This window comes from Crinia signifera, chromosome 11 (genome assembly GCF_055691185.1).
Source record: "Crinia signifera chromosome 11, ASM5569118v1, whole genome shotgun sequence".
NCBI lineage: Eukaryota > Metazoa > Chordata > Amphibia > Anura > Myobatrachidae > Crinia > Crinia signifera.
In genome coordinates, this window is record NC_139227.1 from 79787067 (window position 1) to 79799263 (window position 12197).

General features: G+C 47.0%; 1 protein-coding gene across 7 annotated transcripts in view; it reads left to right on the plus strand.

The window, feature by feature from the left end:
* Positions 1-1535: 1535 nt before the first annotated feature.
* The window catches only part of LRRC56 (leucine rich repeat containing 56), a 39926-nt gene continuing 29264 nt past the window's right edge, over positions 1536-12197 (plus strand). For 2 of the 7 annotated variants that reach the window (XM_083165284.1, XM_083165290.1), the window contains exons 1-2: positions 1652-1777; positions 8667-8798. The gene's annotated coding sequence lies outside the window, so the exon portion shown is untranslated. Of the gene's footprint in view, positions 1620-1651; positions 1778-1901; positions 2000-8485; positions 8569-8663; positions 8799-12197 lie in introns of those variants that run through there. The other 5 variants (XM_083165288.1, XM_083165287.1, XM_083165285.1 and 2 more) reach the window with 5 other exon arrangements.

Genomic DNA, 12197 nt, shown 5'->3' on the forward strand with positions numbered 1-12197 from the left:
ATTTCAGCAGTGCCAGTGCGCAACCAAAAACGGCGCTGGCAGGGGATTCAATCAGGCTGCGCCCACCCTCTCTCCCCATGAGTGACAGGATGCCTGCGCTGCGCGCCCAAACAAGGTGCCTCCCTCCGTCCCCTGGGGTGGCCAATCCCCACACAGGAGGGGGAGGCACCCGCTCTACGCCGCCGCCAGCCGCCCAGCCTCCCTTCGCAATGCGCCCGGGCCGCACCGCACCGCACCGCACACACAACAGGGGGAGAGGGGGGCGGGTCGGCATAGCATGATGCGCAGTGCGCATCATGCTATGTCGACCCGCCCCCTTCTCCCCCTGCTGTGTGTGCGCTGCGGTACGGCCCGGGTTCTCAAGACATACGTGTTGCAAGTGAGTGTAGTCCCGGCTAGCCCCCCCCCCCCCTCCCCCGGTCTGTGTGCCGCTGCAGCGGCGCTCACAGCCTGCTGGCCTGGCCTGGCTGTCTGTCACTGAGAGTGACTGACTAAGCCAGGGCCGGGACAGAGAACACCGGCGACCGTCTCAGAGCTCTGGGTGTCACCCCAGAGACTGGTGACACCCGGTGCGGCCCGCTAGCCCCGCCCCCCTAAACAAGTGGGCGGGGCTAGAAATCACCGGGGCCCACCGGGGGATTCCCCGGTTCCCCGCCAGGCCAGTCCGAGCCTGCATGGAGGGGATGGCCACAGCCCGGCAGCCGTCCCTTCCAGTGGCGGGATCCAGCTGCAACCGTATAGTGTCCATTCACAACTAATGTGTGCGGCACAGCTCCCTGGCCGTGCGGGATTTCACCGTCCGGCAGGAGCTGGAGTGTGTGAAACCGGCCTTAGGGCTATTTCACACTGTCCAGCTCCTGCCGGACTGCGAAATCCCGCACGGCTTAAAAGCCGTGCCGTCCCTGCAGTGTGTAATGGACAGCTATGTGTCCATTCACACGGGACGGTCACGGCACGGCTGCCGGGTAGCAGCCGGATCTTACCACTGCAGTGTCCGGCTGGCGTGCCGTGGCTGTCCCGTCCTCACATGTCAGTGTGTGCTGAGGGCGATGGGGGCCTTTCACACACACCGGTCATTTGGTGTCCGGTTTTAGCTCTCCACCACCACCAAACTGACGTCACTTCAGTTTCTACCCTTAAATTTACACAGCACTGGCTCACGGAGCCGGTGCATGTGAAAGAGACAACTGTCAGGCAAAAAGCCGGAGTGTGTGAAACTAGCTCCCTAGCCGTGCGGGATTTCAACGTCCGGCAGGAGCCGGAGTGTGTGAAACCGGCCTAAAGCTGCCTAGTGGTGGCACCGGCCCTACCCACTGGCACTGGTAAAGTCTAGTACACCGAACTGATATGAATTAAATGATAATTACAAACTCAGAACATACATGCAGTGACCCTGATTACATGGCATAGTAAACAAATCTTTGCATAAAAAATAATGAACATTTTATTTTGCAGTCAATGCTTTACGTTTATTTCATTGTGATGTAGTGCACATATATATCCACATATACTGTATGTATTGTAATGAACATGGCTGCATGACTTAGGAAAGTTGCTGAAGCAGCCTGCTCCCTTCCCCAGCCAGCAGGAGGAGACCAGTCATGCTCCAGTTACCTAGGGTAGGGATATTTGGTTATGCTAATGAGAGCTGATTATTTGCGGTTGCTGTGACACGGTAACCCATAGCAGCGGGGCCTGGTAATGCTGCAAGGCGGTCTGCGCCTCACTCTGGGCCCGGAACACTGCGGCCACGAAGCCGCATTATTATCGGGGCCAGGTAAGCTGTGTGCGGGGGGGGACTGGAGCCCGGGGGTGCGTCCTGCGGTGACAATGAGAGGTGGCGCTGCGGGAATATGAGCACTGTGAGGAGGGGGCATTGCGCCTGCGGGCACCCGCACACTGTGATGGGCAGTGCGGGCACATGAACACTGTGAGGCGAGGGCAGGGGGATAATACAAAGTGCGCAATGAAGTGATCTCTATCATGGAGCCGAACTTTTGTAAGTAGTGTGATTATAGGGGTATGGGTGAAAACCGGACCAGGACAAAACCTGGGGCTGTCCTGTCCGGGGGGGGCTGCCTGTCACCAGGTAGAGGAGGAGGGGTAGAATAAAGCCTCCCTGTATACATACTGTACATCTGTACTGACATACTGTACATCTTATTTGTAAATACATAGGGGGTGATGTTTGGGGCTCTGCGCATGGTACATTATGTGCATGTGCAGCTCCCCTTTGATAACGTCTTAGTGGGACTTTCATAGATGCCGGGCCAATCGCAAGGATCTGGGTGGGCCAGAGGCGGACGGTGGCGAGAATGGGGGTCGCCCAAGGGAATGCCCAGCACTGTTCTATTGGCATCACAAAGAAAATGCTGGGAGTTCCCATGAGTATGTGGATGATGTGTGCCGGGCGCAGGCAGCGCTTCTGATGCTCGGTAAGCTGCAAGCTTAAGGCCCTCATTTACCATTGATCGCATTTACAATGCGATCTGGGCGGAATATTACCGCCCTGGATCGCATTGTAAAATGAGATCATTTCACCACAATGTATTACCTGTCAGGGCGCAGGGACAGGCTCCGAAAGGAGCCTTTCCCTGCGATGCCGGAAGCCGGAGTGTCTGCGCATGCGCGGTTACGTGCTGACCGCACTGCCGCTCGGGCAGTGCGATATGCACCCATAGGCTACAGTGGGCTATCGCCATATCAGAATGGCGAAAGCCCTGGGGTGCGAAGCCGAGCTGCCCGATGTTGATACATCGGGCAGCTTCTCATCCCCCATAGAAACCTATGGAGGATGTGGCCGGCGGCGCTGCAGGGGGAGATCGAAGCAGGGATCAGAGATTCCTGCTGCGGTCCTCTGTGATACATTTCAGTGATACTTAATATTTGCGGTTAACCCCCGAAAACGGGTGTTTTTGGGGATTTAGCCGCAAATATTAGTTGATAAATGGGCCCCTAAGCTCCGTACACAGTGATTTGGTCATTCAGCGATAAATCGCTCAGCGACCATAATTGCTAAGTGTCCCATTTTCATCAACGACCAGCAATGGTTGCTGATGAAAAGTCTTTGCAAGTGGAAACCGCTGGTCACAGGAGCATGCACCAGGCTGGTCGCGGAAATGCGCTCCTACTTATGAGGATATGGTTGCTCAGCGACCATATCCCCGGCGATTTTGGGTGAAATTACCCAGTGTGTATGTGGCTTTAGTGTCATTGCTTACCTATCGGTAGTATTTGCAGGCTGCTGGTCTATAAGGGAATTATATGATGCATTGTGTAGGCTGCCAGTCAGTGCAGCTGTGCAGCAATCAGAGCAGGCAGGAGCCTAGTAGTGTATTATCTCATTAAACAATAAAGGGTTAAATGAATCTAAAGCTTGCTACTAAAATCTGGATCATCTAGGCAGGATTGTACATGGTTGTATAAGCTGCTGATTACACGGGGTGTGTGGGTGGAAATGCGAAGTGCTTTTGTAGCAAACACAATTTCTTTCAGCCAGGGACCAGCAAAGCAAACTGCTGATTAATAAGAGCCTGATTCAGACCTGATCGCACATCTGCAAATTTGCAGATGACTGCGAGTAGGTAGCCACCTTCCAGACAGAAAGAACAGAAAACCCGCCCTGTGTAAATCTGCAAGTGAATGGCGAAAATATGGTTATCCGGTATCCTGTCGCACGCCCATGCGCAATTCACTCACCATAAAATGAATTTTCCAGTCTGTGCCAATCTAAGTAATGTGGCATACACACGGGGCGATATGAGGGCTATCTCTAAGCGATCTGACTAGATTGCTTAGAAATGAAGCACGAATCGCTCCGTGTGTATGACTCCCGGTGACGGCGATGCCCGGACTTACGCATTGCCTTGCCTGACTAGATTTATACTGCATGCAGTATAAATCCAGTGATCGCCAGTGTTCTCTCACCAGAGAACGCTGGCCATGACAGATCGCTTGGTACACATCGCTGGTGATCTGTGCTTAGCTGCACATAGGCCAGTGATGGCTAACCTTGACACTCCAGCTGTTGTTGAACTACACATCTCAGCATGCCCTGCTACAGTTTTACTATTTGACCATGCGAAAACTGATGCAGCGCATGCTGGGATGTGTAGTTCAACAACAGCTGGAGTGTCAAGCTGATGTTAGCCATCATTAACCCTAACCCTAATTACATACAACAAGCAGCAGCAGTTTTTCTCCAAAAACCGTTGTGTAGTCTTTACCCCCTTTTCTGTTCTTACTACCTTTATCTATTAATGGTTACCGCTGATTTTGGACACATTTAAGAATCCAATTACCTGACATTTTCTAATATAGACTGATTTAATACATATATATTACCCCAGACAGGTGACCCCCTAGGGAGTGTGAGTGGCGCTTTGACAGAAGCTGCTTCGACAGCAGCTGCTGGGAAGGGATAGTCGGTCCCAAAGAACATATGAAAAGAAAAAAAGAGAGAAAGCAGCGCTTACACTGTCAATTTTTTTATAAAATATTGAACTGATTTTACGTAAAGAATGGAATTTTTTTAAAACACATATAACATTTGACCATTAGTGTTTAAATCTCAATCAATAGATTGCACAGGTGTCGAATAAGTAGATCCTACACAGTTCCTGATTTGAGGTACTGTCCATTCCTATTTTGCAGCTGATGGTGCATGCTGGATATATATAAAAGAGATATTTACCATCCACCATACATGGGTATGCAGTCCAACACTGTTATGCAGGGTATGTACCAGCCTACCGTTGCGGGCCCTTGGCTGTCCTGTTTGCCTCCTGCGAACTAGGCTTCACCAATAACAGCTACGTTCGAAGGGGTAGATTCCACCCCAACCCTGGTGTCGCCTGGTCTTACAGATAACAAAGCTGCTACAGGAGGCAGGGATACCGCAAGAGTACCTGGCTTTATCACACTCACCTATGGTACAATAGATAACAGCAACATTGCAGAAAGGTGACACACTATAACCCCAAATACCAGGTGTAACAATACACAAGATGGAACCAAAGCAAGGAATACCAAAAGACCAGTAATGCAACAATGCACAAGATGATAACGGAAAAGATAATAAATGCACACAACCCCTGACTTATCTGTGATGGAATCCACAGGAAGTACAGGGGTTAAACAAGCTGACGCCGGCTATTTATTTCAAAATACCCGCCCCCCGGCAGCTGGTGACGTCAGCCGCTTCACCCGGAAGCCGCCAGAAGATCGGGTCGTTGACACAAAGCCGCTGTCAATCACTCGGCAGAGGCTCGGGGCATTGCCTGGCAACGTCCCAGCCGCCTCTTAAAGCACAGAACAGCAATCGGCGTCCGCCGCCAGCCCCTGTCCTCCCGGCCACTGCAGCAGAGGGAGCAGTGCCTGGAAGGGATGGGCGGCAGCAGCTAACAAACACTCCTGATTACCTCCTATTAGGTTGGTCCTGAGAGAGTACAATCCACCATGGAGGGTTGTTTGTGGTGTGGAAAATCCCAATGGCGAATTCCCATTGCAGGGATCCAAGCACAAATGCAAATGACCTTTTTGGGCTTGTCCGGATCAGTAGAATGTAGATTGGCCAAAACCAAATCTGGAACACTGTGGGGATCTAGGCAAGTGACGCATTTCGCCGTGTCAAAGCAGCTTTATCAAATGATGGATTCATGTTGCCCCTTTTCGGGTTATATACTGGATCGCTAGAACACTAATTGGTCAGATGACAAACATTAGTCAGTCCCAGAGGCAGAACTCTGGGAGGCAATGGAGTCATCTGCCGCCGGGCTTCTGCTCCCAAAGGGGCACCTCTCCCTGGAAGTTTAAATCAGTTATTTAAAAGCCAACGATATTGCTTCTGTGGCTGAGTTCTGAAATATATATACATGTTCTATCTATCGATCGATCGACCTATCTATATGCTGAACAGAATATATATATATTTTATATAAGGTTATAAAGGGTTGTGTGTGTGTGTGTGTGTGGGGGGCACCAATATATATCTTGCCTCCGGGCAACTGGAACGAACTTACGCCACTGGTCAGTCCAATAACATTAAAATAACCTGCAGGATCCAATATATAGCTAATATTAATAGTAAAAATAAGTCACAATAAAAATGGGGTTAAAAACATCATTTATTTTCTTTAAAGAAAATAACTTTGTCTGACTAATGCTTTCATTGGTGGACAATGATCACATGTATCCGCCCTGTAATTCCTAAACCAGTTTATGATAGGTTCCTGAGTTGCCACAATACATTATTGCCGAATGACAATAATACATTCTGATTATTGTTCATTTTTCACCAGTGTGTGGTGTTTGCTCTCCCTTATTACAGCTGTCAAATTAGAAATTGTCATATAAGTACCGCTGCAAGATAACTAAATATGTTCCACGGAACCTTTGTTGTAATTATTTTTCTGTGGATTACATTGTTTATTGTTGTGAATATTTCGCAGGCTTATGGTATGTACACACTGGTACAATCAGCATGAGATTTTGACTATATAGTCAAAATCGCATGCAGATCGCACAGGTTTTTTACCCAGTGATCCCGATGCTCCTGTGGCAGCTCAAAACCCAGATGGACAGTATTGCAATGACTATATAGTGCAGATCTGCACTATATCGTCCAAATTGCATGCATGTCAGGTGGCTTGCCGTGCGATTCAATCTGATGCATCGGGATGGAATAGCAAGCCTTATCGACCGTGTGTACACACCATTACAGGAGCTATGTTCCCTTCCTCTTTGTGACTATTGGTAGTCCTTACTGATACTGGTTTACTTTCTGCACCATATTACGGTTTTTACATTAGTGACGTTTATGTGTTTATGTTTGTCTGTTCACTAGACTGAATAATTCCAATAAAGGATATATAGTTTTTAACATATAATAATAAATGTTTAGTTTTAATTACCACATTTAACCGTTTCATTGCCAACATCTGTGAGAGATGCGTAAAATACCGGTTTAAATGCCAACGTCGCTCACATTTGTTATATAAATTCAAATAAAAAATGTTGTGTAAAAATAGATTCTATTTCCTATGTAAGGTAACCATTACAGGTGATTATGATTAATGCAAATGTTTGCTTGCCAATTTTCACACCGATTTTGACAACTTTACTTGACACTCAAAGGGTTAAGCGTGCCCCCCCCCCCCCCCCCCAAAAAGTGAGCATACTATTTTCTTCCTTCTTTGTTCACAGCTACAATTGTGTATCATTCAGATAGTAAAAGTTCAACAGTGTGTGCAGTGTTGAGGATTTCCTACTGATTTACATCTTTACAGTTTCACTTTAAACTGACAGAAGTTTGCAATGGCAATGTAAAACTGTTGCGTATGCTGCTCACACATATTGCTCTGTGAGTGTGTGGCTTCAAGACAATGATCTAGCAAAATTGATAAGATCTTGGTAAGGATTCGGTATGAAATCCCGACATGGTCAAAATCCTGACATTTAAAATCCCGACAAGGTCAAAATACCGACATATAGAATGTAGACAGGTGAAAAAGTCAACATGACTTTAGGTCGAAAGGTCACGAGGTCGACATGGGTTTTTTCACAGTTTTTTTACCCGAATGTCAACACAGTTGACATGGACACAGTTGGATGTCAACCGCATCCCCTTGCATCACTCGTGATGCTTCGGGCATGGTGCCTCGCTGCGCTTGGCACACTATTTTATTCTCCCACCACGCCCTAGTGGATGGTAGGGCATGAAATACCGCCAGTCGACACATGTTGGGTCAAAAACCAGTGAAAAAACCCGTGTCGACCTGTTGACCGAAAGTCATGTTGACTTTTTCACCTGTCTATATTCTATATGTCGGAATTTGGACCTTGTTAGGATTTTAAATGTCGGGAGTTTGACCTTGTCGGGATTTTAAATGTTGGGAGTTTGACCTTGTCGGGATTTTAAATGTTGGGAGTTTGACCTTGTCGGGAGTTTGACCGTTGGTCAATGGTTGTCGGTATTTTGACTGTCGGGATTTTGACTGCATCCCCTTGGTAAGCATAAGATCACAAGGAGCCACTGTAAACCAAAACATGGTGGCCCGGCGGCACCTGCCTGTGCAGTCGGGGGGGCTACCATAGAAATGTAAAGGCATCACATTTCTGCGATTGCAGATTGCATATGCATCATGGGGAGGGATTCGACATGCTGGACAGCCTTGCCCTTGCAGCCCTCAGCGTGATAGAGAAAGGAGTCGTTGCTTTGCTTTTAAAACAAAACCGTGTGTCTTGACCCATTGTCTAGTGGGCCGTTCAGCACAGACAACTGGAAGATATCACCGGTGACCGCAGGAGAGCACAGATTTGGTGCTCACACCGAATAATCTGGCTAATACGTGATTTTGGGATGGCCAGAATGATGTGTATCCAGCTGAGATTGCTAGTGTGTACCCAGCTTAACATGCACTCATTTGATCCAGACACTCAGCCCTCGTAACTCACATAGTAATGGTAGTAATTTTATTAATGGCAGTATGTTCGCTTCAATTTGGGAAGAATTATGGAGATTCAGAGCTGATATATCCACTGTCCCACAGTCCAGAGGATTATTTTAAGGTGATATTTTATTAAGAATTCTTGAATAAGAAATAAGTCTCTATCTCTAGTAATTAATGCATTTTACATTTTGTATTTTTTCCTTTTTTTTACAGCAGAGAACGATACATGAACAAGACATTGCCATTTAAAACTCATAGGAGACATTTATTACATTCTCTGAGTGGAGGGAAACGTAATGCAGCTGTAGAGATGTGAGAAACATCTGCTCAGATCAGGATCTCTGGCTGGTGAGTACAAACCTGCATCAGAATACATCTGAGACATTCATCCTGCTCATGTTTCACCCACAAATGAGCAATATTCCATCAATTTCCACATCAGTCCTTTCTGCTAGGATGGATATAGATATTATACAGCAGGCATCTCATGGCAACTATCCTTGACAGAATGTCGACACAAGGTGAGAATTCGAATTCTCACCTTCTTTGGTAGAAATGAATACATAATGACTAGACTCCATACAGTTTCTTTCACACCACAGTCTGCTCAGGCCAGTTTGACAGAAACCTCACCCCTAAGAGAAAAGTTACTAAAGTCCACATTTTTTATTATCGTAATTAGCATATGTGTGTCACCGTTTTATGGAACGATAGAAGATTATTTATCGTTGCTATTTATAATGTTAGTTATGTGTTTGAGCAACGCATCCCATAGGATGCTGCATGATGAGGACTTACCCAATAAAAAATGTCCACCACCGCTTACTTGTCACAACAGTGAAGGAGATGTTTGTATTGGGCATTTGATCACGCATGCTGCTGGAAGATCCCGCTCCTGAGAAATGGTACCCTTAAGGATATAGCAGATAATGCTATCTGAGGATGGCATTCTGTATTAAGGTAAAGCTTCAGAGAGCTTGGTAGATTGCCTAAAAGAAAATAAAAATGGAACGTGCAATAATCTGCATTACTTAACCGAATGCTGGCGATATCTCTGATGTCTCCCGCACGCAGGGCCGGATTAAGGTCTGTGGGGGCTGGTCAACAGAATTGTGGTGTCCCCCCCCCCCCCCCCACCCCAGCGGGGATCCGTGCAGGGCCGCAGTGGGGGCCGTGCAGCACTGGGGAGGCAGCAGGGTCCCTGCGGCAGATGGAAACTAGTAGCACTACTAGTTCCCATCCGCCGCAGGGACCCCGCCGCTGACTTCCCATCCGCTGCAGATGGACTTAATCAAGTCCATCTCATCTTGTGCCATTATAATGGCACAAGACCGACGCGATGCTCCCGATTTCAATGTTAAAAATATTTTAACATTGAAGCCTATGGCAAAATTGCGGGCATCGCGTCGGGGGCCATGTTAATGCACGTGACCGACGCGATGCCCCCCGATTTTGCCTTTGCCGGCAAAATGGACCTGATTTCAAAGGAAATCGTGGGCATCGTGTACCTTAACTTTAAGGTACACGATGCCCGCGATTGTGGCCGTTCTAGGAAACAAGTACCGCAGCTAGTATTTATCCTGCACAGAGACAAAATAACTCACCCAAATCTAATTCTCTCTGCACATTTTACATGTGCCCCCCTGCAGTGCACATGGTTTTGTCCATCTAAGAAGGATTTTGTCAGAAAGAGTGAACTAGAATAAGGCCCAATGTTCGGAAAGCTGATGAGTACTATATATCGCTGTTGCATTTGTTGTACATCAGAAAGATCTACGCACAAAAAAGAAGATAACTTGTTTGCTAAATAATGACCTCTTACAAAATGTGTTTCTTCCTTTATAACAATAAACATTATTGCATGTTACCGCCCTTGTAGAATGTTCATGTTAAACAATAGAGGCAGCTCTCAGGGCATGTGCTCTACACCCAGATATATTGCATTGATTTTTTTGCACTTTTACATTAATGTAAGATTTCTAGAATGCTCTCCTGAACCTCCTGAGGGATATTTAAGTGTTTCATAGGTTATTTGTGGTTAAGGGTCCTGCAGAGACAAAGCTTAGTGCACAGACGCTCTTATGGCTGTGTGTCAACAACCTGTTAATCTAATTGCATCAGATCTATCCTTATGAATTGAGTCACTGTATCTTAGTATAGTCCTTGCATGATAGAGGCTTATTTATCAAATGTTACAATCTTTATATTCTGCAAAACGGCATCTTTCAGCAAATATATATAGGTATGTTCAGGTTTACCTGTCCCAGTTCAGAAAAGCTGAATCTGTTGGATGGGTTTATTTCCAAGTCATTAAAAACCAAACACACATGAAAGACAAATCCCACATTTCTACATAGAAATTGGATATAAGACCTGATGAAACTTGTGGAATACATACGGATAACTGTCAGACGGAATGCTTGTGGTCAGAATACCGACACACCATCTCGATAGTTACCCCAGTCCCCCAATCCTAAAGGCCCATACACAGTAGACATGTGTTCAGTTATTGGTGAACAATATCCCTCGGACTTTCCAGTGCCCTGGAAAAACGATATTGTGCACACACTGAACGATATTCCGAGCGACCAAAGATATAGCTCGTCCAGTAATATGCACCTTCTTGTGAGCAATATAGACAAAACTGAGCAGCGTGTACAGAGGACAGAATCCCTTGTTAACGAGCCACGGGAGCACGCATAGTTTGTTGTGTACACATTGGCCAATATTTTGAACGATACACTCAGATGGGCCGAAATGAGCAAAATTGTTCAAAATATTGTCCAGTGTATACGCACCTTAACCCCCCCCCCTTCCCCCGCAGCCTAACCCTCCCTCTAGTGCCTAACTCTATCCTTCCTACACAGCTGCCTAAACCTAACCCTCCTACTTCCTAACCCCAACCCCCTTTTTTAATTGACTAACCCTCCCTCTCCGCAGCCTAATCCTAAATCCCCCGTTAGTGCCGGAACCTATCTTTTTACACAAGACACCTCCTGCAGGATTTGCATAGTTTTGCACAACCGCTGCATACAAAGCCTCACTGTGTCCACCTCTGAATCAGGTAATCCAACATGCATTCCACCCTGCATCACCCCCTAAATATCTATCTCTGACCCTGTGGTGCCATTATCCATAGCCCACTTGTGCTGCTGCAACTTTTAAGCACATTCTATTTAAAACTGCCTCTTAAACCCCCACTTTCACATCGCTAAGCCGGCTCTGGCACTTTCACATAAAATCTAAAGCTGGAGATACACTACTGTGATGTCTCGCTGCATTATATGCCACCAGGAGGGAGGTCCAAGGTCGGAGGTTGAACCTGCATGTCGGTCTCAGGTACCCCGCATCGGACCTGTGGGGACATCACACTGACACAATTTTGGCCTGTTCCGTCGGGAACGGGTGAAATCAGCCCAAATCGAGTTAGTGTATGGTGGCCTTTAGTCTCCCATTTCACAGAGGATGAACCGGTTTTAACTCTTCTTTTAACCCTGGTTGAATTCCCAGGTTGGTTAATCCGGGTTATAAACTTTGTTGCTTTCACACCCCGACCTGGGTCGGCACGTCAGCAGCCCGGCAATTATTCAGCTGGAGGTGCAGTATGAAAGGGGTAATAGCTAACTATAATGCCATCCTGTTATTAATCACAAAGTACCTTAATCTCTGCATTATATAGTGTGGGGCGTGGCCACAATGATGTGCAGACTTTTTGGGGGGCTGTCACCCACCCCCCCCCCCCCCCCT